The sequence below is a fragment of the Theropithecus gelada genome, chromosome X, assembly GCF_003255815.1.
Source record: "Theropithecus gelada isolate Dixy chromosome X, Tgel_1.0, whole genome shotgun sequence".
Lineage (NCBI taxonomy): Eukaryota > Metazoa > Chordata > Mammalia > Primates > Cercopithecidae > Theropithecus > Theropithecus gelada.
The window spans coordinates 44,259,265-44,286,925 of NC_037689.1; the positions used below are offsets into that span (position 1 = coordinate 44,259,265).

The 27,661-nt window shown below is 36.8% G+C and overlaps 1 long non-coding RNA gene across 1 annotated transcript in view; it reads left to right on the forward strand.

Moving 5' to 3' along the window:
* The window catches only part of LOC112616326, a 60,193-nt gene extending 32,972 nt beyond the window's left edge, over positions 1 to 27,221 (forward strand). Inside the window, exons 2-3 of the long non-coding RNA XR_003117612.1 lie at positions 22,304 to 22,360; positions 27,125 to 27,221. This is a non-coding gene — a long non-coding RNA (uncharacterized LOC112616326). The remainder of the gene's footprint in view (positions 1 to 22,303; positions 22,361 to 27,124) is intronic.
* The last annotated feature ends 440 nt before the right edge of the window (positions 27,222 to 27,661 follow it).

Genomic DNA, 27,661 nt, shown 5'->3' on the forward strand with positions numbered 1-27,661 from the left:
GAAAAATGCTAAATTGAATTTGAAACAGGGTGAATTTTTCCAGTGCCTTCCCAATTATTTTGCACACGATGTCATTTCTAGCATACGGGAAAGAAACCTAGGTTTCAAATCACAAGATTTGAGCATAAGGCACTTTCTAGTTGCATGACAGATAATATGTCTGAGCCTCAACTTCTGTAAGCTGACGGGATTAATAACTGCCTGCTCACTTAACATGGGTGGTTGAAATTCAAATGAGATCAAAAAATATAAAGGTGAATTGCAACTTCAAAGTGTATGACACTTGCTAATTGTTACTGATGTGTCTGTTACAAAGGATTTGGTCTCCCTGGCCCGCCCGCCCTCCCTCCTTCTGTCCTCTCCTTCTTTCCTTCCTCCCTCCCTCCAGCCTTCCCTCCTTCTTTCCTTTCTTCCACCTCTCTACCCACCTAACTCAACATGGTAGAGATTTGGGATCTGTGGCGCATGATTATGGAAGGTATCTTATGTTAGTAGGACCTTTGGGGGCTTATGTTAGCCTTGAATCCATATGTGCATTCATTCTCTAATAATTATAAGTACCTGCTCTTAGAGAGGCGCTATATTTGGTGCTGTAGATACAGTAGTGAATGAGACATACAAAGTTCCTCTCTCATAGATCTTAAGCTCCAATGGGGAGTATTATTAGTTTTCTATGGCTGCTGCAACAAAGTACAATAAAATTAATGGCTTAAAATGGCACAAATTTATTATCTTTTAGTTCTGGAGATGAGAAGTCTAAAACAGATCCACAGGGCTGTGTTCATTTGGGAGGCTCTAGGGAAGAATCTGTTCCCTTGCCCTTTACAGCTTCTAGGGACTGCCTGAATTCCCTGACTGATGGCCTCTTCCTCTATCTTCAAAGCCAGGAATGTAGCATCTTCAAATCTCTTTCTCTCTGTTCCTCTGCTTCCACCATCACATCACCCTCTGTCTGTGACCTCCCCCTGCCTCCCTTATAGGAAACTTTGTGACTACACTGGGTGCACTCAGATAATCTAGGATCATCTTCCCAGATCAAGATGCTTAACTTAATCACATGTGCGAAGTCCCTTTTTTTCAAATAAGGTAATAGTCACAAGTTCTGGGGATTAGGAGGCACATATTTTAGGGGACATTATTTAGTCCACCCCAGGGAAAGAGAGAAAGTAAATCGGCATACAAACAGATAAGATCTTAGAGTGTGATTTGTGCTATGAGGGCAATAAATAAGACCTGCACCACCCAGTGTGGTAGCTGCAAGCAACATGTGGCTATTGGGCACTTAATTGTTTAGTGAAATTTATAGATTTCCTTGATGTTTTGAGTAAAATATAAAAGTTTGTAAGCATCTTCAATATTCTAGCCATCTCTTTGCTTAATTATTTTGTTTTATTAAACAAACAATCTTTGGTCACTTCCCATATGCTGGGGGTAATTGCGAAAACACACAGCTTCTACTTCCAAGGAAGGTTCCATCAAGGAAAATGAGAAGTTGTTAAAAAAAATATGCTAAAGATAAGCATGTAAAGAGTGCTGTGGAGCATATTTGGCAGATTTATGCATGACTTTTATTTTTAAGAAACTGACAGAGAAAATTGTATGTATTTAACATGTACAACATTTTTTTTTTTTTTTTTGAGACGGAGTTTCGCTTTTTGTTTTTTTTTTTTTTTGCCCAGGCTGGAGTGCAATGGCATGATCTCAGCTCACTGCAAACTCGGCCTCCTGGGTTCAAGCAATTCTCCTGCCTCAGCCTCCCAAGTAGCTGGGATTACAGGAGTGTGCCACCACACCCAGCTAATTTTGTATTTTTAGTAGAGATGGGTTTTCACCATGTTGGTCAGGCTGGTCTCAAACTCCTGACCTCAAGTGATCCACCTGCCTCAGCCTCCCAAAGTGCAATGTGATGTTTTGAAGTATATATACATTGTGGAATGACTGAATCCAGCTAATTAACATATGTATTACCTCACACAGTCAGCACTTTTGTAGTGAGAACACTTACTCTTATCATTTGTCAAGAATACAATACGTTGTTTTTAACTATAGTCACATTGTTATACAATAGATCTTTTGAACTTATTCTTCCTGTTTAACTGAAAATTTGTATCCTTTGACCAACATCTCCTCAGTATCACTCCCCAGCCCATTCTACTCTCTAGCTCTATGAAATCAACTTTTTAAGATTCTGCATATGAAGGAGATCATGTGGCATTTGTCTTCTGTGCTTGGTTTATTTCACTAAACATAATGTCCTCCAGGTTTGTCTATGTTGTTGCGAGTGACAGGTTTCCTCCTTTGTAAAGGCTGAATAATATTCTTGTGTGTGTGTGTGTGTGTGTGTGTGTGTGTGTGTGTATACACACACACACATTTTCTTTATCCATTCTTCTGTTGATGGATACTTAGCTTGATTCCCTATCTTGTCTATTGAGAATAGTGCTGTAATAAACAATGGAGTGCAGATATCTCTTTGGCATACTTATTTGGATATATATCCAGTAGTGGAATTGGTGGATCACGTGGCGGTTCTGTTTTTGACGAAACTCCATATTGTTTTCCATAATGGCTGTACAAATTTACATTCCCACCAACAGTGTGCATGGGTTCCCTTTTCTCTACATCCTAGCCAAAATCTGCTATCTTTTGTCTTTTTGATAATAGCCATTCTAACAGGAAGTGACATCTCACTGTGGTTTTAATTTGCATTTCCCTGATGATTCGTGATGTTGAGCATTTTTTTCATACACCAGTTGGCAATTTGCATGTCTTCTTTTAAGAAATGTCTATCAGGTCATTTCCCCATCTTTAAACTGGGTTGTTTACTTGCTATTGACTTGAGTTCCTTATATATTTTGGATATTAATCCCTTATCAGATGTATAGTTTGTAAATATTTTCTCTCATTCTGTAGGTTGTCTCTTCACTCCGTTGATTGTTTCTTTTGCTGTGCAGAGCTTTTTGGTTTGATGTAATTTCATTTGTCTATATTTTGCCTGTGCTTTTGGTGTCGTATCCAAAAAATGTTTCCCCAGACCAATATAATAAAGCTTTTCCCTATGTTTTCTTCTAGAATTTTCATAGTCTGGAATCTTACATTTAAGTCTTTAATATATTTTGAGTTGTTTTTCTATATGGTACGATATAGGGTCATTTTCATTCTTCTGCATATGAGTATGCAGTCTTCCCAACCGCGTTTATTGAGGGACTATCCTTTCCTCAATGGGTACATTTGGCATCTTGTTCTTTTTGCTCAAGATTGCTTTGGCTCTTTGGGGTCTTTTATGATACCACATAAGTTTTAAAATGATTTTTTCTATTTCGGTGAAAGATGTTTTTAGTATTTTGATAGAGATTACACTGAATATGTAGATTGCTTTGGGTAGTATGGACGTTTTAACAATATTAATTCTTCAAATTCATGAAAACAGATATCTTTCCATTTATCTGTGTCTTCTTCAGTTTCTTTCATCAAAGGTTTATAGTTTTCAGTGTAGAGATCTTTCACCTCCTTGATTAAATTTATTCCTTATTTTATTTTAGCAATTGTAAATGAGATTGTTTTCTTGATTTCTTTTTCAGATAGGTTGCTGTTAGTATAGATACACTACTGATTTTTGTATGTTAACTTTATATCTTACAATTTTACTAAACTCATTGATTAATTTTAAGAGTTTTTTTCTGGAGTTGTTAGAGTTTTCTATATATAAGATCATGTTATCGGCAAACAAGGACAATTTAATTTCTTCCTTTCCAATTTAGAAGGCTTTTCTTTCTTTCTCTTGCCTAATTTGCTCTGGCTAGGCTATTGGGTTCTTTAAATGGAGCTAGTGTGACTGAGGAACTGAATTTTTAATTTTATTTCATTTTAATTAATTTAGATTTAAATTCAGATAGCCACAAGTGGTTACCATAATGGACAGTCTAGCTTTAGGCTTTCTGAAGCCACACAAGAAAATATTTCCCCTCTTTTTAACTTAGCTGAATCGCACTATTACCCAGGAAAACAGCCAATACCCATCAGCTTTAATACATGGAATTAGGCTAATCAGGTGAGTAACCAGATACATTTTCATGACTGGCCAAAAAGAAATACTCTCTATTACTATGGCAATCATCTAGTCCCAATCAGAGAATATTCCTTCTATTTGGAAGGTGAAGTAGATTGGGACACTGCTCATAATACTTCATTTCCTTCCTTATATATCCACATAGTTTCCCTGTCTTCAAGGTCGGCTGAGTGTATTTCCTTAGCTCCTGACTTTGTTTTGGCCAATGGAGTGTTAACAGCTGTGACAGGCACACGGGCTTTAAATGTGCTTACATGTCTGTGTTTAGCCTCTTGTAGAACAGCCTATCTCAGGTAGCCTCTGGTCCAAGGAAAATGTGGCAACATGGGAATATACCTGAATTAAACCTGGAGACTGATACCTAGAGCGTGGAGTCCATCTAGCCTAGCTGAGGTATAGCCAATCTGCAGACTTTAAGCCATAGAATTTTGGCTCAATTTGTTACTCAGCATTGCAGTAGCACAGCTAACTAATACAACAGGCAATATCAGAAGGATTTCTCCTTTCTAGGAGGACTTTACACATTTCAAGAAGAGGCTGACTTAGCACCCATAATTCTTCTGAGCTCTCTGTGGTTATTCCATTCAATGTGGGGAAGTTGACACAGGGATTATTTGCTTCCAAAGCAGTTTTTTCAGTAGTGGTAAGAAGAGGGAGACCTTCAAAGTCTAAGGATTTGTGTAACAGAAATTGCACAGCTCAGTGAGCAAGGCAACTGAGTGGAACCCTTCTCTCTAACAAGGTCTATTTCTGGCTTCAAAGACACAACTTTCTCCTTCTTGAACTCCCCATCTTGTAGGCTGTTACCAGGAAAGCAAATAAAATATCACTATCTAGCTTTCCTTCCAAAGTAAGTGTGATGAAAAACAAAGATGGAAATGTCTTTTAAAAGCCCAGAGTACTTTAACTATGTGACTTTAATTTCAGTAGCTAGAGTTGCTAAAAGTAAACCTGGGAATGCCTCTCAGATGGACCTTCTCTTCTAAGTGACTGAGGCTTAGCCATTTCACCTGTTGTTTCTCTGCATGAACAAAGTTCAGTGAGGTTTTTTCCTTCTGATTTTTGCCACCTTCTGAGCATTAATGATGTTGAAATAGTATTGTACTCTTCCCCCAGGTGCATTGATTTTCCTGCTTGAATTGATGTAGTCCCACAAAGAGAACACCTCACTGTTATTATGCTTTTGGATGCTCTATTCGCTGGCTCAGCCGCTCAGCCACCCTGCTCAGCTTAATGAAAAATAGACTGTGTTGATGGAAGAAAAACAGCTTTTCAGATGTAAGAGACTTCCTGAGCTTGAAGCATGAGCAGAGGCATCTACTCAAAAACTAAGAAAGCCAGATTTCAAAAATTTGATATAGCAATCAACAAAATTATCAGTGGAACAGTGAACTATAGATTGTAAGATTTAAAACTCTGCTTGCTTATATATATGCAGGAAAACTTGCTTCCTATATGTTTGAGTCTGGCAACAGAGGCCAAAACGTCATTATTGCCTATATTTTCTCTATTTTGGGTGAGGATATTTATTCTCTGATGAAGGCATTAAATTGGCCCAGACAATTACCAATAGCCACACAAGGAAGTTTGGCTCCTTCCTCTGTGCCCTTGTTGCAATTATTCAACTCAATTATATTATCGCTGCTTGTAATACATGTCTAGAATCTTCTCACCAGGTCAGGGGTCAGCCAGGCTATCATGGTCCTTTGGGTCTAGAACTAATGAAGTAATCCTTTCTCCTGAAGCCTCAGGGCTGAAATCAAGGGAAGATGCATAGCTGAGTTGAATAAGAAGCTGAGTCTGGTAAGCCAGAGAGGTCAAATTAAAGCAGATGGTTAAAGCCAAAAGGCCAGAGCAGGTAATGGTGGTGGTTTAGTGACAGGGAGAAGAGAAACCCACTTCAAGAAAGCAAGGTGTTATCCCAGGCAATTCTTGGAACAGGCATGGTTGTCAGAAGCTGGCACCTATGTGTCCAAAGGAGAGTATTATCAAAAAGAGCCAGCTACAAAGGTCAGAGATAGGGCCTATCCCCCAAGTCTGTCTCTCCCACAAGGCTGTGAGACCCCTAAGGAAGCTCTTATTTAATTCCTCGTGATGCCTCTAGTACATATCATATAGGAACTAAGTAAATTTTGGTAGCATGAAAAAATAATTGTCTAGATTGAGCAGATATGCAGTATTTCTGCTAATATCACTATTCACATAAGTCAAGTTATACAAAGAGATTATTACGTTATGTGAGTAAAGTTTCATTTATATAATTAGCTGCATTTTGTGTAATGGAAGAACAGAAAATATAGAATTTAAAAGGTACAATGCGTCATTTTTGAAGGAAAAACGCTGATCATAGCCAGAGTTTTCTGGTAGCAAACTCAGTATATGCTTTTAAAAAGGCTACTGCTATTCTCTGGAGTTACTAAAATTTGTGGTTCCTACTGCCGTGAAAAGAAGATGGACTTAAAATGTACCCTTTAGGTTCTTCTTAGAGAGAAGCACTTTGAAAGGAGAAAACACCATGTAAGGGCCAAATCTTATTATTATCACCACTTCTGTGAATACCTCCAAGACACGGGAAAACGTTCATAAAAGGAGTCTGCTTTGGAGATAGGCTGCTGAGAGAAGTTCATTTGAGATATTCCACGCACAAGCTGCCTGCATTTAGTGCCATCTCCCTGAAATCCCAAATTACTACTGTCACCACTGTGTGTAGTAAAACTTTCAGGTAAATAAAGAGCACAACGGGAAGAAAATATTAAATGCTTTTACAGTGGACTAATGATAACAATCCCAGAGCATTATTTACTTTCATGGTAAATCATAGTGTGAAAAAAACAGTATACATTCCCGTTACTGACCACTGTCACTAATCACCATGGAACACTAGCTCTTTTTATTCTCTTCCTATAATTACAGAAAGCCTAAAATAAATCTTTCTCATATGAATCTCAGTTCTACTTTTGGCCTCCAGGTTTTCTAGAACTGCTCAAATTCTCATGCCCATATTCCTATATACATTGCTGATATGTTTATACACACATATTTAGAGCAGAGGTTGGCAAACTACAGTCCTTGGTCAAATCTGGTGCACTGCCTGTTTTTGTATGTCCCATGAGCTAAGAGTGGTTTCTATATTTTAAAATGGATTTTGAAAAGTACAAAAAAGAATAATACATTATGACAAGTAAAAATTACATGAAATTTAAATGCCAATGTCCATACATAATGTTTTACTGGAACACAGTCAGGCTCATGAGTTTATGTATCATTCATGGCTGCTTTTGTGCTAAAAATGAATAGCTGTGATTGAGATCCTATCTGTCAAAGCCAAAAATATTTACTCTCTGGCCCTTTACAGAAAAAATTTGCCGACTCCTGAGCTAAAGCATACTTATTGCTCCTTTTTAAAAATTGCTTTTTTGTTGAAGTATAATGTGATACTTCAATAAAGGGCAAAGGGTACAAACTCTATGAATTTTTACATGAGTATTTACCTGTGTAACCCCCACCAAAATCAAAATAAAGAACATTTCCAGCATCCCAAAAGGGTTCCCCTCAGCTGAAGTTATCCATTTTTCTAAGATCTGTCACTCATGAATTGATTCTACTTGTTTTTGAAATGCAAATCAATGGAGTAATGTAGTATTTTAAATCAATGGAGTAATGTATTTTGGGTTTGGCTTATTTTATTCAACATTATGTGTATGAAATTCATGTTGTTGTATGTGGCAGTAGTTTGTTCTAGTGTATGAATGTACTATATATTCTACTCTTGTTGGATATTGGGTAGTTTTCAATTTTGGGCTATTATGAATACAGCTTCTATGAACATTTTTGTATATGTATTTTAGTGACTATAAATACTCAGTTCTCTTAAGCATATTCCTAGAATGATGCTCCGAGGATGCTGATCCTTTTTTAAAGAAAGAGAACTACAATTTGCTACAAGCAAGGTACATTCATAGAACCTTTAAAAAATATAAAGCAAAAACATTTTTGAAGACGCATACTAAAATACTTAGGGGATAACTTGTAGAGGGTCATTTAAAAGGTGATGGCAATTGTCTGGAATCTATAAGAAACAAACAAATAAATAAGCAAAAGATAACCCAATTTAAAAAATGAGCCAAGGACATGAACATATACTTCTTAAAAGATGATGCACAAGTGGCCAATGAACAAGAAAAAATGCTCAACATCACTACTCATCAGAGAAATGCAAATCAAAACTACAATGAGATATGATTTCAACATCATTTCAACATCAGTTGAAACGATGATTAGTAAAAAGTCAAAAAACAAGAAATCCTGGCAAGGCTGCAAAGAAAAGGGAGTGCTTATACACTGTTGGTGGGACTGCAAACTAGTTCAGCCACTGTGGAAAACAGTTTGGAGATTTCTCAAAGAACTTAAAACACAGCTACCATTTCACCTAGCAATCCCATTACTGAGTGTATACTCAAAGGAAAATAAATTGTTCTACCAAAAAGACACATGCACTTGTATGTTCATCTATGAGCCATTCATAAAAGCAAAGACATAGAATCACTGGGCAACCCAGGTGTCAATCAGTGTTGGATTGGATAAAGAAAATGTGGTACATACACACCATGGAATACTACACAGCCATACAAAAATGAGATCATGTCCTTTGCAGCAACATGGATGCAGCTGGAGGCCAATATTCTAAGCAAATTAAAGCAGAAACAGAAAAGCAAATACCACAAGTTTTCACTTATAACTGGAAGCTAAACACTGGACATAAAGATGGGAACAATAGACACTGGGGACTACTTGAGAGCTCAGGGAGGGAGAGGGATGTGGGCTGAAAGACTACCTATTGGGTACTATGCCCACTACCTGGGTAAAGGGGCCATCCATACCCCAAACCTCAGTATCACACAATATACACATATAACGAACCTGCACATGTATCCCCTGAATCCAGCATTAAAAAAAAAGGAGACTGAAACTACATGACATGTCCCTTAGAGTTCATTTCATTGTACTCTATTCTTGAGTGCATTTGGAAATTTTACCAATAAAAACTGGAAAAAATAAGAAACAGGTTGCAGTAAACAATGAAGCAGATCTACTATTATACTACCCGACTAGAATGCTAGACGTTGGGGAAAGTTTCAGCTTCAGTAACTGACCAGTCCTGTATTTTCTAGCATGTAAACTTGTTTTATTTATCATGAAAATAATTGGTGATATCCAGCATAAGTTGAGGGAACAAATATAGAATGAAACGCATGAAATTTCACATCTACAGCTTGCTAGATATACATTCTTAGGCAATGTATTTACCTTTGTCTGCAAAATGAGAATTCCTGTACCCAGAATTACTTTGGGGATTATATGAAGCCAGACAGGTATGAGCCTTTTATTTAGCATCTAACACATGATAAACACTCAATAAATATTGTTTAAAACTATGTTTATCACTCATAGGCTGAAAGGGAGTTCAATTTCTGGCAAAGTAACGACAGTCTCACTGCAAACAATTAGAAAATCTGAAAAAATATTACAAGGCTCTATTTGAAGGCATAGGAGAACCATGAAGATGCAAGGATTAGTGGCACTAAGAGTCTATAGAGAGGAAAAGCCAGAGAAGTGAGCATGGTGTTTGGTGCTGCTTTTTACCTCAAGGCCTTTGACAATTCCAAAAGCAGTGGTTGAGAGACTGAGAGATAGCACCGAGCTTTCAATAGACTCAGAGTGATCCTCAGTCAAAAGTTTGAGTTCTACTCGGGAGGCTGGGGTGGGAGGATTACTTAAGCCTGGGAAGTCAAGGCTGCAGTGAGCCATGATAGTGCTACTGCACTCCAGCCTGGGCAACAGAGTAAGACCCTGTCTCTCTCTCTCTCTCTCTCTCTCTCTATCTCTCTCTCTCTCACACACACACACACACATACACACACACATACACACATACACACACACATACACACACGGTTGAGCTCAAGACCACTAATAAGGATGGTTCCTGCCATATAATATACTCCAGTATTTCTGTTAGAAATCTAAAGGACTACGCTCTAATTGGGAAATGGAAGGTTCCAGCTCTCAGAGACACTAAAGGCTAGTTTTGGATAAGATTCTCTGACTGGATTAAGTTACTCTGGGATTCCTAGTTCCCCTAAAGTACCTGCCTGATGGAGGCAAAATAAAAATAAATGCACTCTGGAGGAAGAATACATCATTCAGATCCATGAATTATCTCATATTTTTTTCATATAAAATGTTGAACACTCAATTTAAAAACAACCAGACATATAAGAAGGCAAGGTTTGATCAAAAACCAATGGAGAAATCAGACAATAAAAACAGACTCACCAGAGGTCCACATAATGGGCATATTGTTCAAGAATTTCAAATATACAATTGTTAATATATTCAAAGAATTTAAAGAAAATATGGGTAATTTTGGTAGATAATTAAAGCTTAAAAAGTCAAATGGGAATTACAGAAACGGAAATAATTAAGATTAAAAGCTCAATGGATTGTTTTAACTGAAAATTGGATGCAAAGGATAGATAATTACTTAACTGGAGCTTGGATCAGAATAAAAATATCCAGATTGAATCAGGGAAAAATAAAATGTGGGATTATACAGAAAAAAGCATTAGAGACTTTAGGGACACAATAAAAAGAATTCCCAGAAAGAAAGGGGAGGAAGAATGGTCAGAGATTGTTACAAAGATAATGACCTAAAATTTCCAAAAAGTGATGAGAGACATCACTTCATAAGCTGAATACATAGCAAGAAAACAATACCTAAACACTTTATAGTGCATCAGTTAACAAAAGTAAACCTTTGTCTTTGGCTACCAGAGTGGGTAGCCAAAAATCTAGATGTCTAGATCTCTAGCAAGGCCTTAAAAGAAAAATGATATATCACTATAGACTTATTTTAAAAGATTTTTTTTAAATTTCAATAGGCTTTTTGGGAAACAGGTGGTGATTGGTTACAAGAATAAATTCTTTAGTGGTGATTTCTGAGATTTTGATGCACCCATCACCCAAGCGGTGTACACTGCTTTACATTCATTTTTATGGCTGAGAAGTATTCCATGGTATGTATGCGTATGTATTTCTTAGCTAATCTCGCTAATGGTCTATCAATTTTATTTATCTTTTCAAAGAACCAGATTTTTGTTTATCTTTTTTATCTTTTATTTATTTTTGTTGTTGTTGTTTCAGTTTCATTTAGTTCTGCTCTGATCTTCGTTATTTCCTTTCTTCTGCTAGGTTTGGGTTTGAATTGTTCTTGTGTCCTTAGTACCTGCACCTGCTCTGGTGGAGGTAGCAGGGGAGTGAAGGGAAGTGAAGTGGATTCTGTGAGGGTCCTTGGTTGTGTTTTTGTTTAGTGTGCTCGTTTTGTGATGGTTGGTCTCCAGCCAGAAGGTGGTGCTTTCAAGAGCACATAATATAGGGAGGATGCAAACTTGCCCTAGTGTTATCCTAGTGCCCAAGGGAGCACCCCATGGGACAAAAGAACCTAGTATTCAGGTTTCTCAGGTGGTGGGCAGGGCCACAGAGCTCCCAAGAGATTACAACCTTTGTCTTTGACTACCAGGGTGGGGCAGGGATAGGTGGGTCTGAGCTCAGCCTCTCCTAGAGTAGGGCTTGCTGCAGCTGCTGTGGGGATGGGGGTGTGGTTCCCAGTCCAATGGAGTTATATTCCCAGGGGGATTATGGCTGTCTCTGCTGAGTCATACAGGTTTCCAGGGAAGTGGGGGAAAGCTGGCAGTCACAGGTCTCACACAGCCTGCAGTCCTAAAGCCCAGTCTCACTCCCACCATGGCCCTGCAACAGTACTAAGTCTATTTTTAGACAGCCAGTCACCAGGGCTGAGATCTTGCCCCAGGCCATGAGACAGAAGCCTGCTGCAGTGATCCAGTTCCTTCAAAGCATCTGTGGATGCTCTCAGCTTTCCTGGTATGTTCCTGTAGTATTTCTTGGAGCATAAGTTCATGATGTGAGTCTGCACATGCTGCTCTTATCCATCCAAATGGGAGCTGCAAGCTAATCCTGCCTCCTATCTGCCATCTTAATCCCTGCTAGTGCTCCACTATAGACTTATTAGAATGACTAAAATTCAAAACACTAACAACATCAAATGTTGGTGAGGATGTGAAGCAAAAAGAACTTCATTCGTTACTGATGAGAAAGCAAAATGATACACCCACTTTGGAAGACAGTCTGACAGTTTCTTAAACACCAAACGTAGTATTATCAGACAATCCAGTGATCATGCTCCCTAGTATTAATCCAAATGAAATGAAAACTCATGTCTATATACAAATCTGCAATGAATGTTTATAGCAGCTTTATTCATCATTGCCAAGATTTGGAAGCCCAAGATGTCCTTCGATAGGTGTGTGGATAAAGAAACTGTGGTGCATCCTTAGGATGGAATGTTATTCAGCACTAAAATGAAATGAGCCATGAAAAGATACAGAGGAATCTTAAATGCATGCTGCTAAGTGACAGAAGCCCGTCTGGAAAGGCTACATACTGTATGATTCCAACTCGTGACATCTTGGAAAACTCATAACTATAGAGATAGTAAAAATATCAATGGTTGCCAGGAATTTGGGTAGAGGGAGGAAGGGACAAATAAGTGAAACACGGGGAATTTTTAGGGCAATGAAACTGTTCTGTACTATCCAAACTAAGAAACCAAACTAAACTTTAAAATAAAAACTGTATGATGATCTTAGTAGATATAGAGAAAGAATTTAATAAATTCACCATTCATTATTGATTTTTTTTTTTAAAAAAAAAACCTCACAGCAAAATAGAAACAGAGGAAAACTTCCTCAACCTTATACAAGGCATCTATTTAAAAAACCCTACAGCTACCATCATAGTTAAATGCAAAACCCTGAACATTGTATTCTAAGTTCAGGAACAAAACAAGGATGTCCATTCTGCATTCGATATTATACTGGAGTTTCCAGACAATGCAATCAGGCAAGAAAATTAAATAAACAGCCTCCAGATTATAAAAGCGAAATAGTAACAAGTAAAACTGTCTTTATTCATAGAAGTCATTGATAATGTGGAAAAGCTGATGAAATTTACAAAAAAAGTTATTAGAACTAAAAAGTAAATTTAGCAAGTTTGCTGATAAAAGATCAATATGCAAAATGTTTATGTGTTTATAATAAAAAGCCAGAAATTAAAATAAAAACAATACCATTTAAAATAATATGAAAATATGAAATATTTTAGGATTAATGTGATGAAATATGTGAAAGAGCCGTATACTGAAAACTACAAAACACTGTTGAGAGAAATTAAACAAGATCTAAAAAAATGGAGACATTATACTACCTTTATGGGTCATAAGACTTATTATTGTTATGATACTAATTCTCTCCAATTGATCTACAGATTTAACAAAACCCCATCCAAAACTGTAGCATGCTCTTTGGTACAAATTGACAAGCTGATTCTAAAAGCCATAGAGAAATGCAAAAGACCCTGAATGAGCAAAACAATTTTCAAAAAGAAGAACAAAGCTGAAGAGCTAAAACTAACTGATTTCAAGACTTATGATAAAGTCTTAGTCACAGTATAATTATGTCAGACCATGTAACATTACCACAAAGACAGACAAACAAGTAAGTGGAATAAAGTCCAGAAACAGACCCCCATACACAAACTAATTTTTGACAAAGTTGCAAGGGCAATTCATTGTAGAAAAGATTGTTTTTTCAATAAAAGATGTCGGAGCAAATGAATATCCATATGCAAAAATATAAAATTTTATACATATCTTACCTTATATATAAATATTAACTCAACATAAATCATAGACCTAAATGTCAAACCTAAAACTATAAAACTTCTAAAAGAACACATAGGAGAAAAGCTTTGTGACCCTGGGTTAGGCAAAGACTTCTTACACTGACAATAAAAGTATGATCCATGAAAGAACAAATGGATACACTGGACTTCATATGCATGTATGTAAATAACACAGTTTATCAACTCACCCATTGAGGGACATTTATGTTGCTTCCACAGCTTGACTATTGTGTGTAATGCTGCAATGAACATGGGAGTTCAAATATTTCTCTGAAATCCTGATTTCAATTCTTTCGGATAAATATTCAGTAGTTGGATTGCTGGATCATATGGTAGTTCCACTTAAATTTTTTTGAGAAATCTTGATACTGTTTTCCATAATGGCTGCACCGTTTGATATTCCCACCAACAGTGCACAAGGGTTCCAATTTATCCACATCCTCTCCAACACTTGTTACTATTATTTTTAAAAATAATGTTCATTGTCTATTTTTAAATGTCAAAAAATAACAGATGTTGCCAAGCTGTGGAGAAAGGGGAATGCTTATCTACTGCTGGTGGAAATGCAAAGTAGTTCATCCCTAGTGAAAATAGTTTGGAGATTTTTCAAAGAACCAAAAATAGAACTACTATTCAACTCAGCAATCCCATTACCGTTTTTATTTTTCCATTTATACATTAACATCAGACAATTTATTACAAAACGCTATACACTTTCTACTGCAGCTGTGTTATTTGTTGACAGCAAATTTCTGCAAATAAGACAGTGAATAAATTCTCCACTCCATGTTGATTAGGAAAAGTTTTTCTAGTTTCAGAGTACATACCCAAAGGAAAATAAAAGTTCTACCAAAAAGACAACTGCACTTGTATGCTCATCATAGCACTATTCACAATAACAAAGATATGGAATCAACCCAGGTACCCATCAACAGTGGACTGAATAAAGGAAATGTGGTTGCCTGAGCTCATGAATTCAAGACCAGCCAGGGCAACATGGTAAAACCTTGTCTCTACTAAAATACAAAAATTAGCCTGGCGTGGTGGCATGCGCCTGTAATCCCAGCTACTCAGGAGCCTGAGACAGGAAAACTACTTGAACTTGGGAGGCGGAGGTTGCAGTGACCCGAGATCATGCCGTTGCACTCCAGCCTGGGCAACAAAGCGAGACTCTATTAAAAAAACAAAGAAAGAAAACGTGGTACATATACGCCATGGAAGACTATGCAGTTACATAAAAGAATGAAATTATGTCCTTTTCAGCAACATGGAAGCAGCTGGAAGCCATTATTCAAAGTGAATTAATGAAGAAACAGAAAACCAAATATGCAAGTTCTCACTTATATGTGAAAGCTAATCATTGGGTACATATGGACATAAAGATGGAAACAATAAACACCGGGGATTCCAAAAGGTGGGAAGGAAGTAAGGAGACAAGGATTGAAAACTCCCTATGAAGTACTATGTTTACTAGTTGGGCAACAGGATCATTAGAAGTCCAAACCTTGGTATCACACAGTATACCCATGTAACAAATATGCATATGTACCCCTGAATCTAGAATAAAATAATTTTAACAAAGAAAAGTAATGGCCATCCTACCAAGTGTGAGGTGACAGTTCATTGAGGTTTTCATTTGTATTTTCCTGATAAGTGACGCTGAGCATCTTTTCATATGCTAGTAGACCATTTCTATGTCTTCTTTGGAGAAATGGCTACTCAGGTTCTTGACCCATTTTAAAATTGGATTATTTGGTTTTTCTGCTATTGAGTTGTAGGACATCCTTATCAGTAAGATATTACCTACTTATCAGATATGTGGTTTGCACATTTTTTTTTCTCTTCTGTAGGTTGTTTTTTCACTCTGTTGATTATTTCCTTATTTGCTTAATGTCTAAAAATAATAATGCCAAATTAGTTTAATTTGGCTTTAGTTTTCTTGCAATTAAACACAGAATGCATTTTCAGTTTATGACTCATAGCTGCTAAAGAGTTCCTTTTACAGGATGAATCTGTAATTTAGTTTTTCTCTTTTCTATGAATGCATTTGACTGCTTTATCTTCTTTAGAAGTTCCAGCTCAGATGTGGTTGGATACTTCAATGCACTTCTGAATGATACACAATACAGTCTAATTACAAAGTATTCTATAACTCAGACACAGGGATACAAACAGATATATAAAATACACTTTCATCATAGATTCTTGCGTGCAATTTGGGCAAAATCACTGAAAACTGTCTGAATTTCAGATTCCCAGTTTCTAAAGGGGGATTCTATTATAATTGTTTGACTCTTCTATTTTCCCTCTGTTTGTGGTCCATTACCAGGTGAAATAATTTCTTCTGGTGGGATTGGCAATGCTGAAAACTTATATTACTATACATTCACCTCTGCTTACGGAGTTTAATAATAGATATTAAGCTTCATTCATTCTGGGATCACTAGAACCCATCAGAAGGTTCTGGGCCTGCATGGTCACATCTTTGCTTGAATTATTTATATGCAATTATTTTGCTTTTAAAAATAAGAGATGCAATTGGTGAAGCTGTTAAAATGACTGTAATTAAAGTAATACAAGAGAAAATGATCCAATTTTGTGGATAGCTGTTTATTCTGCATTTTACCTTTCAAAACAATTAAATTGTTGTTATACACTTATATGCTCACAGGGAATATTTGCAATAAAATTTTAAACTGGGGAAAATTAGTATTTTATATCAGCCCATTAGAAAAATAAGCAAAGAACCTAATCGCCCTCCGTTAGGTTGAGACAAATGCTGGTCTCAGGGGATGGTTATTCCATTATTTTCTCTAGTAAATAAGAAAATAGGGGGGAACTTCCCTCCATCATTCTCAGGCCTGTGAGGTCACTAGGATTGGTAGATAAAGGGCCATAATTTGGTAAGAGTTTCTATGGCCCACTGAGTTATCCAATGATGATGGCTTAAACTATATTTTAACCCTACACCTGCCTCAACTGATTCCCCACTCCTCCTTAGATTAGAAAATTGCATTGCCCTGGAGGTATGTGTATTTGGCTGTCTGGGTAGACTTGATCCTTCTGCCATTTTGCAATTTAATGAAAATTCACAATGAAATTACATTCTAAATGTCTTTCAAAAAGTATGGACAATTATTCATTACTCGATTTGAGTAGCTCAGTAGCCTTTAGTTTTCATCTGAATTTTAATCTAATTGATAACAACCTTCAGCAAACTTCTTTCTCTTTCAAATTCCCTAATCACATTTTACAACCGTACCATCAGACTGTCCTGAAATAGACACATCCCCATGGAGATGCCAAGAAAATCTATGTAGGCTTGAAACACTTAAAAAGAACTGGAGTGGACAAGAAAAAGAAAGATCATCCAAGTTCTTCAAGTTTACAAAATGTAGTATCTGGTGATGCATCTCATTTAATGGTCCAAAATAATTTTCAAATTATTTTCTAAAAATAATACAGACTTTATATTTCCAGAAAACTCAAGTTCAGCATGGTATTGCAGTGTTTAATATCATTTCAGAACAGTCATAAAGCCTTGTTTTTAACATTTCTTCATCTTTAAATGAGCCTAGCATTATTTCCCTAATGATCAATAAATGTAGACATGTAACAGTCAAGATCTATGCCAATTAATCTGGAAATGGTGGAAAAGTAACTTAAAGAGAGCATTCCTCCTCAGAAATAAATGCAACAATTTGAAAGAATCCATGGGATTCCAGGGCTTTACTGCCACCAAGCCAAGTCACAAGACTAAATTTCAAAACAATGTAATCAAGCATTTAAATGACTTATCTGAATGCTGGATGCTTGGTTTAATAAAGCTGGGACAACTTGCCTAACTGCCTGAGTGTTTCACATTTCATGGGTTTTTATGGGATTGTGTAGACACTAACGAGAAGATTCTATGATCTATTTTTATTAAACAAAAATTGTGCGGCCGGGCGCAGAGGCTCACACCCATAATCCCAGCACTTTGAAAGGCCGAGGCAGGTGGATCACTAGAGGCCAGGAGTTTGAGACCAGCCTGGCCAACATGGTGAAGCCCCATCTCTACCAAAAATATAAAAATTAGTTGGTTGTGGTGGTGGGCTCTTATAGTCCCAGCTACTTGGGAGGCTGAGGCAGGAGAATCACTTGAACCCAGGAGGAGGAGGATGCAGTGAGCTGAGATCACACCACTGCACTCCAGCCTGGGTGACAGAGTGAGATAAAAAAATTTTAAAAAATTATGCATAGTATTGTACATGCCTTGAATTTATATAATGCTCTCTATTATGGCATTTTACAAGAGAGAAGATTTAAAATGTGCCATCTGACTTGCAAGTAAAAAGAGCATCCCCAAAACTATACTAGTTACTGTGAAAATATAGCAGCAGACAACTTGTTCCTGGGAAACAAAAGGATGATTACAAAAATCCATCACAAAAAGCTCATCTGAAAGCCTTATCCTGCAAGAAAGGGCTCAGTCGTTAAGAGTTCTGCTCCTTATATCAGTCCTTCCCCTTACCACTTCCTCCTGGTACTGCCTGATCCACGTTACAGGTGCTTAGGCCATTTTAAAGAAGAATGAGAATGTACCAACATGCAATGGGCATTTTCTTGGAGCATGTAAATCCATTCTAAGAGTTAGTCTAAGACTGATCCAAAGAAGTTAAGAGGAAAGCGGCCGGGCATGGTGGCTCAGGCCTGTAATCCCTGCATTTTGGGAGGCCGAGGCAGGTGGATAACCTGAGGTCACGAGTTTGAGACCAGCCTGCCCAATGTGGAGAAACCCCGTCTCTACGAAAAATACAAAAATTAGCCAGGTGTGGTGTCACGAGCCGGTAGTCCCAGCTACTGGGGAGGCTGAGGCAGGAGAATCGCTTGAACTCAGGAGGCGGAGGTTGCAGTGAGCTGAGATTGCACCACTGCACTCCAGCCTAGGCAACAAAAGCAAGATTCCGTCTCAAACAAACAAACAAAACAAAAAACACCATCCTAAAAGAAACAAAATAAACATAATTAGGCCAAATGGAATGGGCCTAATAACTTCACCTAAAATGAAAATCTGATCTCAAAAGTGTACCTATGGGAGTAAATGTGTTTTTAATATTTTATCTTATTTTCTTGTGCTGCATGATTTCAGTGTCGGTTCTGTTTCTCTTTAATTCCAAAAGAGCTGCATATTTAAGGATTTCTTCAACTCTGTGACAAGACAAATTAAGGATAGTTTTGAAGAGATAAGCTCTTCCGAGACTAAAGAACTCATTTTAAACTTTATCTTCTGAAAGCACATTAATATTTTTATTCTGAAGTCTGTGGTTTTAGGGTAGACCAAACAGCGTTGACAACAACTTAGTAATGATTCTAGTAACCATGGCACCTCCTTCACCTCTTAGCTAGTGTATAATTAACATTTTAACATTTTTCCTGAGTAGGAAATAGTTGTCCAGTATTACTGCCTCTGCACATTTTGATCAGCTGCCAGCTGAGAAACCTCTGTGGCAAAACTTTATAAGCTTATCTCTTGGTTCATTTGGGTTAATGGCGGGGAGAAAGAAAGGACAGTCTTCAAGTTGATGCTAATTAAAATGATTGCTATGACTCCTCTCCAAGGACTACTCTTTCAGTTATAAAGTGCATGTGTAAATGAAGCACCCCAGGCATCTGCAAATTCAGAAAAGCAAGTCACAACCCCTGAGGCTTTTTTTTTTTTTTTTTTTTTTTTTTTAACTGAGTTAACATACAGCAGCCTCAGCTGGAAAATAAAATGGTGAGGGAATCTGTTTACAAGAGCTCTTTAGATTTGCTTGTAGGATAACCTGTTTTGAGGAACAGTGGGAAAATATGTATATATATATTTTAAGGGCAGTTAATGGAAGTTGGATTTCACATTTGTGGACCAAAGTTCTGAGCTGCCATTTAAATTTTTCATAAAGGGGGCTTCTGGTGTTTTGGGGAATATTAGTGCCATCACAGCTACTGTCACTATCCCATTCATGAACCAAGGGCATCTTACTACAAAGCACTCTCTACCAGAGGTCAGTCTCCAGCCATTGCTCAAGTTGTGCATAGGGCAGGCCCATTCTGGGGAATTAGGCTTCCTGGAGCAGCCATCCGTAAATGGCAACAGGAATACCACAAGCCTCCTTGGTTCATAGGTAGAACGGGTCTGAGATGTTCCCTCCACTGTCTCACAGAAGTTCCCAGTGGGACTGTACTCCAGTAACCCTCAGGTGGTAACCACCTATTATGCAACTTCTACTGGCTTCCTTCCCTTTCATGTCCTTTTTCCTCATTTTCCTTTCAGTAATTGCTGGGATCACCTACCAAACAAGCTACGTGTGCTCAAATCCTTGATTCAGGATCTCCTTTGCAAGAATGCAACTCAAGACAAGTGCTATTGCTAAGATAGAGCTATAGAGATACTCTAGTTTGTACGGATCCAAATAAATCACTTCTCATTTTATTTATCTCCTTAACTTCCTTAATTACAACACAGAAAAAGGAGCCCCAGTAAAATATGCAAAGCTTGGCAACACCTAAACAATACACAGGATTATCACATATCTGACACCAAAACATTAATAAATGTTCATGGGATTTTGGCAAACAAATCAAATTTTAAAAGAACTTACTTCCAAGCATTTCATATCACTTGTGATATTGTCATACAGTCACAAGGATATCTAGGAATTTAGGTTAGACACCTATAAACTGGAAACATGATTAGTTCATTGAATACTAAACAGAGAATAAGTCATTGTCTCCTCTCCATGACATATTTCAGTTGAAAATGGAAAATCTGAATGTAAAACATTTAGAATATTCACTTCAAATAATGCATACTCTATATTTAACTATTTAGAGGAATTACCACTTTTTTTTCTGCTTTCAACTAGGTGTTTGCCATGCCTTTTCCAATATTGGGCTTTGTATTGTTATTAAACAATGCCTACAAGGCTCTTTCCTCAACCCTCCTGAGTCTTTTAAACACACATATATTCTATTGACAAGCATAATTAAGTAGAAAACAGAAGCTTTTAACAGCACAAATCAAGCTCTCTCTCTCATTCCCCAAATTTGTCCTGATTATCTGGACACTACAAGGACATGTACCCTTTTAGCCCAAACCATTCAATTGTTGAGGTTACTTTGAATGTGACTACACATGCAAACCAGATAAAGAAAACAAACCGAATTCAATAAACTCACAGGTTATTTACAAAATATTAACCCAGTTGTTAAATAGTTGCAGCTGGTCAGAGAAAAGGGCTGATGAAACTTATGCCACAGACAGCCTCCCAATATTTCAATGAATTTTGTTCCGTATTATAGTTGCAGATTTCACAATTTAGCCAAACACAAGTGCATTATTTTCATCACCCTTAAGAAAACCCTTATAATCCTGAAGTAATTTAGTAGATGTCCCTCAGTAGTTTGTGGTCCACAGTTGTAGTTTTGTTCTCTTGCTTTTTTTAACGTTCTCCAAAACCCTTTGACTGTCATTCTGCTACAAATTTGAGTGTTTACCTCAGAAAGATTGACTATGGCTACCACGGGGAAAGCTGAGAGTGAGTCCAATTATTTTGTTGTCTGTTTGGCTTTTTCTGGGTTGCTTAGAATACCAGATTTTAAAAGATGGACTAAGTACCATCTCACACCAGTTAGAATGGTGATCATTAAAAAGTCAGGAAGCAACAGATGCTGGAGAGGATATGAAGAAATAGGAACGCTTTTACACTGTTGGTGGGAGTGTAAATTAGTTCAACCATTGTGGAAGACAGTGTGGCCATTCCTCAAGGATCTAGAACCAGAAATATCATTTGACCCAGCAATCCCATTACTGGGTATATACTCAAAGGGTTATAAATCATTCTACTATAAAGACACATGCACACATATGTTTATTGCGGCACTGTTCACAATAGCAAAGACTTGGAAACAACCCAAATGCCCATCAATGCTAGACTGAATAAAGAAAATGTGGCACATATACACCATGGAATACTATGCAGCCATAAAAAAGGATGAGTTCATGGCCTTTGCAGGGACATGGATGAAGCTGGAAACCATCATTCTCAGCAAACTAACACAAGAACAGAAAACCAAACACCACATGTTCTCACTCATAAGTGGGAGTTGAACAAAGAGAACACATGGACAGAGGGAGGGGAACATCACACACTGGGGCCTGTTAGGGGGTGGGGGGCTAGGGGAGGGATAGCATTAGGAGAAATACCTAATGTAGACAAAGGGTTGATGGGTGCAGCAAACCACCATGGCACATGTATACCTATGTAACAAACCTGCATGTTCTGCACATGTATCCCAGAACTTAAAGTATAATAATAATTTTTTTTAAAAAGATGGACTAAGAAAAGAAAAACGAGAAAGAGAACAAATTTTGCCCTTCTTTTCTCCTGAAAGCATATGACCATTGCCGGACTTCTGAAATCTAAATCAGATAATCACTGCAGCTAATAGGTAAGTAAGTATAAACAAGTACCTCAAGCCTTGGTATAAACCATGGCTTTCATATTCTTCATTTATGTTGACTAAAATTGAATTCAAATTGCATTTTGTGGTATTCTGACTTCTTCTAAGGCTTGTGCTTCTAGGAAATAAGGGAACCCAGGCTCTTTCTATGACCACTGCTGATACTGTCACACTGTGTACCTGTTCTTTATCCTTTTCCTCTGATTCTCCTCAGCACCTGCTCCTACCTTCCTGGAAAATTGGGATTCTACGAATTAGATGGAATGAATGTGTTATATACCAGCAAGAATCCAAATAGAAAGATATTTTGGAAAGAGACATGCAATAAGAGTATGCCATTTGGAATACTAAATATTTTATTGATGTAACAGAGAAAAGACTAATGAAATTTGTATGTTAGGCAAAGCTAAGAGAGATCCCAAATATTTTAGAAGTCAGAATTGAGACAAAATGAAGTCCTGATAAATCAGACAAGCCATTCTGGCTTCAAAGAAGACAATGATAAAATACTGAATAATAAATAATACAAAGACTCCTCATAGAGAAATTGATAAAGCTGAAGAAAGTAAAACTGTTTTCCTCTATGTAAAGGGATTTTAAAAACTGAGATAGAATAAAAAATAAATGTGCAAAAAATTCTATAATGTTATTCAACTTGAATGTGTTAAAATATATTAAAGTGAAACTTTGTGAACATATTATTATTGAATGAGGGTTGTTTAGATAGTAGAAAAATCACTAACTTTAAAGTCAGAAGAGGGATTCAAATCTCGGTTCCTCCATTTTCTAGTTGCATAATTGTAGATTAATGATATATATTATTTTAGCCTTTTCTTTACGTATGAAACTGAGATAATAACATTTGTTTCACAGGATGTTGTAAGGGTTAAATGAGCTAATGTAAGTCAGTGGTTCTCAAATGGGTGATTTTTTTTCCCCTAGGGGACATTTGGCAATGTCTGAAGACATTTTTGTTGTTGTTGCTGCAATGGGGTGGGGTTGTGGTGTAAGTACTACTGGTATCTAGTGAGTAGAGGCCAGGGATGCTATAATATTATACTAAGCATTCTACAATGCATAGGACAGCCCCTTATCAAGGTTGGGAGAACCCTTGTGAAGTGCATAGCCGTTACCTGGTATGTAGTAAACAAGAGTATTAGTTTCATTATTTAACTTCAATAAGAATACATAGAATCAACTTAATTTTTCTCAGAAGAGACAAGAGAAGAAAGCTGTAAAATTAAGTTGAGCCAAACATGCTGACAGTGATACTGGATATAACCACTGAAGGTCTTTGTGGGACAAACTAAAATGCCCATTTCAAACTTTTTAAACACTAAAAACAAAAGGTAACATTTGAGCAATTAAAAAGTGTTGAGACCATTACAAAGTTGTTTTTGCTGGGGTGATGAGATGCCTATGGAAAATTTTAAACTACACAAACAAATAACACTGGATTTAACACATTTCAAGGTATTAAAGCTATTAAGATTATTAGACTGTGAACTATGCTACCAAGGAAGTGCCAGATCTACCACCATTTGAGACACTTAAAACTCAACTAAAACATTACAAAGTATATCTCTAGGAAAAGGGAACTAGCAAAGAAGGGGATCAAACTGCTAATTCAAGAGGTTTTTTTTTTTTTTCTTTCTTTCTGATATTTGTATTTCAGCAGCTATTTTTAAAATGGTAGGAGGCAAAATGTCAAATTGGAAACAAGTTTCATGAGACGACCCATAAAATTACTTACCTGATCACTTTGGCAAAGGCCATGGAAATTGACAACAGCTTACTATTGTAAAAAAAATTAAAGGTGTTAAAGAGTTTCCTCTTCGATATTATAATCAAATTAGCTTTAGTATCTACAAAGTAGACAATGGACTTTGAGCCAGAAAGATTTTTTTTCAGACATTAACAACCTGGAAATGATTACATAAAAGATAATGATAAAATTCATTGTAATTTTTAAATTGAATGCCTATCTCATCTTAGTTGCAGTTTACCTCATGAATGGCATATTAATTCACAAATCTTTTAAAATATTTAAGGACTAATGTTTGAGAAGAACTTTGTAAACTGACAGCATATATATATATATATATATATATATATATATATATATAAGCGTACTATGCTTCATCCTCTTTAATAAGAAAGCCATTTGACAAGAACCGTCTCAACTAATTAAAACAAAACAAAATGTACACAAATTCACGAGGTAAGCAAAATACAGAAAATGCAGACAAGTCAGGCTATGTGACTTGCTGAAGACTACTTGGTATATTTATAAGGCAGAGGTAGTGTGACAAAATTAGATTTCCCTGACAACTGGTCTAGCACCCTTTCTGCTGTTTTGACTGCCTTCCTTCCACTCCTTCCAAGTAAGTGCTAATAAACGAAAGAGAAAATTCTTAAGTCTTATATTATCCAGGCATCTAAATGTTTGTTTCCCTAAATTTTAAGCTCCTGGTTCATGGTTGAGTCCCTACATGTAGCAGTTGGGCATTTGATAAATATGCTAAATTAATAAATAAAAATTGAGATTTTGCCAGATTCAATAGACTACTAGAGTTTAGATGAGATGGATGTTTTTTCTTAAGACTATCCATTAGTCAAGACAATCTCTGCCCTTGGTTAAGTCTTTTTGAATTAGCAGCTATGAATTGTCAAGTCTTGTCTAAATTAAGACGTGTAATATATGAAAGTGTTCTGAAGTAGAAGAAACGTATAATGATTTGTTCTATTTTCATCACCATTAGCTGAAAGCTGGAATATGTTAGTTAAAAGAAAATATTCCTGAACACACAATGGAGTTGACAAGGGGGAATACCTTAGTAATTTTCCACTACTGGAAAATTGGTCATGTAAAGAAGCATTTGGTTTATGCTATATGATCCAAGAGGGCAGAACTAAAACCAAATGATTTTGGTTTTGGATTAGCAAAGACTATCCCAAAGTGGAAATGGCTTCCTCTGCGACAAATGATTGTCTCATTTTTGGAAGTGTTCAAATGGGGATGGGGGCCACGATTCACTGGGAAAACTATGAGAGAGATTCAGACATTGAGTAGAAGCTGGGTCTAACAAACTCAAAAATTCCATCTTTGAGATTCTATCATCATGAGAGATAAAGGGATATAAATTAGTGAATTTGCTACCTAGCTCTCTACCTCAAAAACTAGTCCTATCTAAAAAAAGTTGTACTTAAAAGAACATTTCAACAGACTTTGTTATCAATGGGGGTCACACTTTATTAACCAGTGCAGTCAAAATGCACTCATGTTTAGCCAGACTTTTCCTATTTGGGCACACTGTTTCTAATTGAAAGTAAGATAGATGGGGTACTGAAATCTAAACAGCGCCAGTAATGGCTTCTAATTATTTTGTTGTAAAAACATAGCCATTTTTTCTCTTTTAATGGCTGTGTTTTCCTGCTGTTTCCAATTGCAAAAGCTTCTTTGAGAAACTGTGTGAACTATTTCCTAGGTAATCATTTGGCTAGCCCCAAATGACCAATTTATGACAGCGACGCTAAATAATATTACCGAAATTCAGTGGTACTGCCCAGTCACAGAAGTGAGTGTAAAATACACTGCAATTTAACTCTCCCTGCAGGATCATGGTTGTAATCTCACTGTTGGAGAAACTGCTTACTTCCCAAATGTGTTTGCAAAACACCAACTGACCAAGAGTGATACATTCAATTAGTCAAATTAAGATGTACTCACAAAGTACAAGGCTCTGGCATGGGCTAGAAATGATTATTTTTCCAAAACGGCATTTTTTAAAAACAATAGTATGCATAAGCATAGTCAGTGGATTCGTTAAAATGCCCAGTCATCGGTTCCACTCTGGATTTTCGGATTCAGCAACGCTGGGATAAGGCATAGAAATGTATATTTTTAACAAGCAATGCAGGGGAGACCAAAGGAAGTGGCACATGGACTATATTTTGAGAAACACTGGCAAGCCTTCTATATATTATGCTTTAGTTTTTCCCAGATTATGAGTTATAAACATAGTTGCTTTCCATGCATAAATGTTTTTATTCAGAGTTATGCTACTTAGGAAACTTAAATATAATTTGATAACCCTTCCTTTGGAACTGATCATTATTCTTATATCCATTTTTTGGAGCAGAAAACTGAGACACAGAGAATTAATCTCAATTCTCAACCTCTCCAAAAAGCACTGAATTACCTCTGGTTAGCAAGTAAGCTTGGCTTTTGTACTGCTGAGACCCTAGAGAAGCCCTGTCCAATAGAACTTTCTATGATGATGGATACGGTCTGTGACATCAAAGATAGCTAATAGCTAATAACTCTGTGTGGTTATTGAGAATGTGCAATGGCGCCAGTGTGACAGAAGAACATTTCTAATTGCAGTTGATTAAAATTTAAATTTATGTAGGCACATGGGGCTAGTGGCTACTGTTTGGGGTATCAGCTCTAGATAGGACTTTTGGGAGATGTAATTTTTGGGGGCAAACTCTTAGAACTGTCTCCTGAAACAGGGTGAACGGGAAAAATGAGGAAGACATTAGGAAGATGGTGGAAGTTCATGTAGTGCACCTGGAAAAGTTATTTTTTGTTGTTTTTTGCCCACCAGACAACAGGCCACATGCCCAGTATTTTGTTGGACTAAGCTACCATGCTTTCAACAACCTTATGTAATAAAACAGATGCCTTTACCTTCTGACTAAATTCAGTCTGTTGACCTGTGTTTCTCTCTCTCTCTCTCTCTTTTATAGATGCTGGCCTTTTTGCAGTGAGTTACATTTAATATACACTTACTGAAAGCACACATCTTCACAGCTGAAAATTAAAATAAAATGTATTCCATTACAATATTGGTGACATCTCTTCTAATAGATCTTGTAAGCTGTATCTCCCAAGCAATACCGCTTTTGATCACTTTCTCAGTTCTTCACATGACATATTCATTGGTAGTGAAATGTCTTAGTAAGGCAGGTTTAAGAGAGAAGAGGGAAAACAAATACTGAACCAGTATCCAAGAATATGGTAAAAACAAAAGCAGCAAAAGAAAGATGGAAAAATATGAGATTTTAATTAAACTATAAAAATGTTACTGATTTTTATCCCATTCATTTTTCTTGAAAGACTTTACTCTTTATTCTTTCCTTCTTTCCCATACCATGTACAATCATACCATGGCAGTTTCCTAAAGTCTAAATGTTAGCAACTCTGGTTGCATATTAGAATCACCTGGGAACATTTAAAAACTACTGACATCCACATTCTACTCTTGGAGATTCTAGTTTATTTGG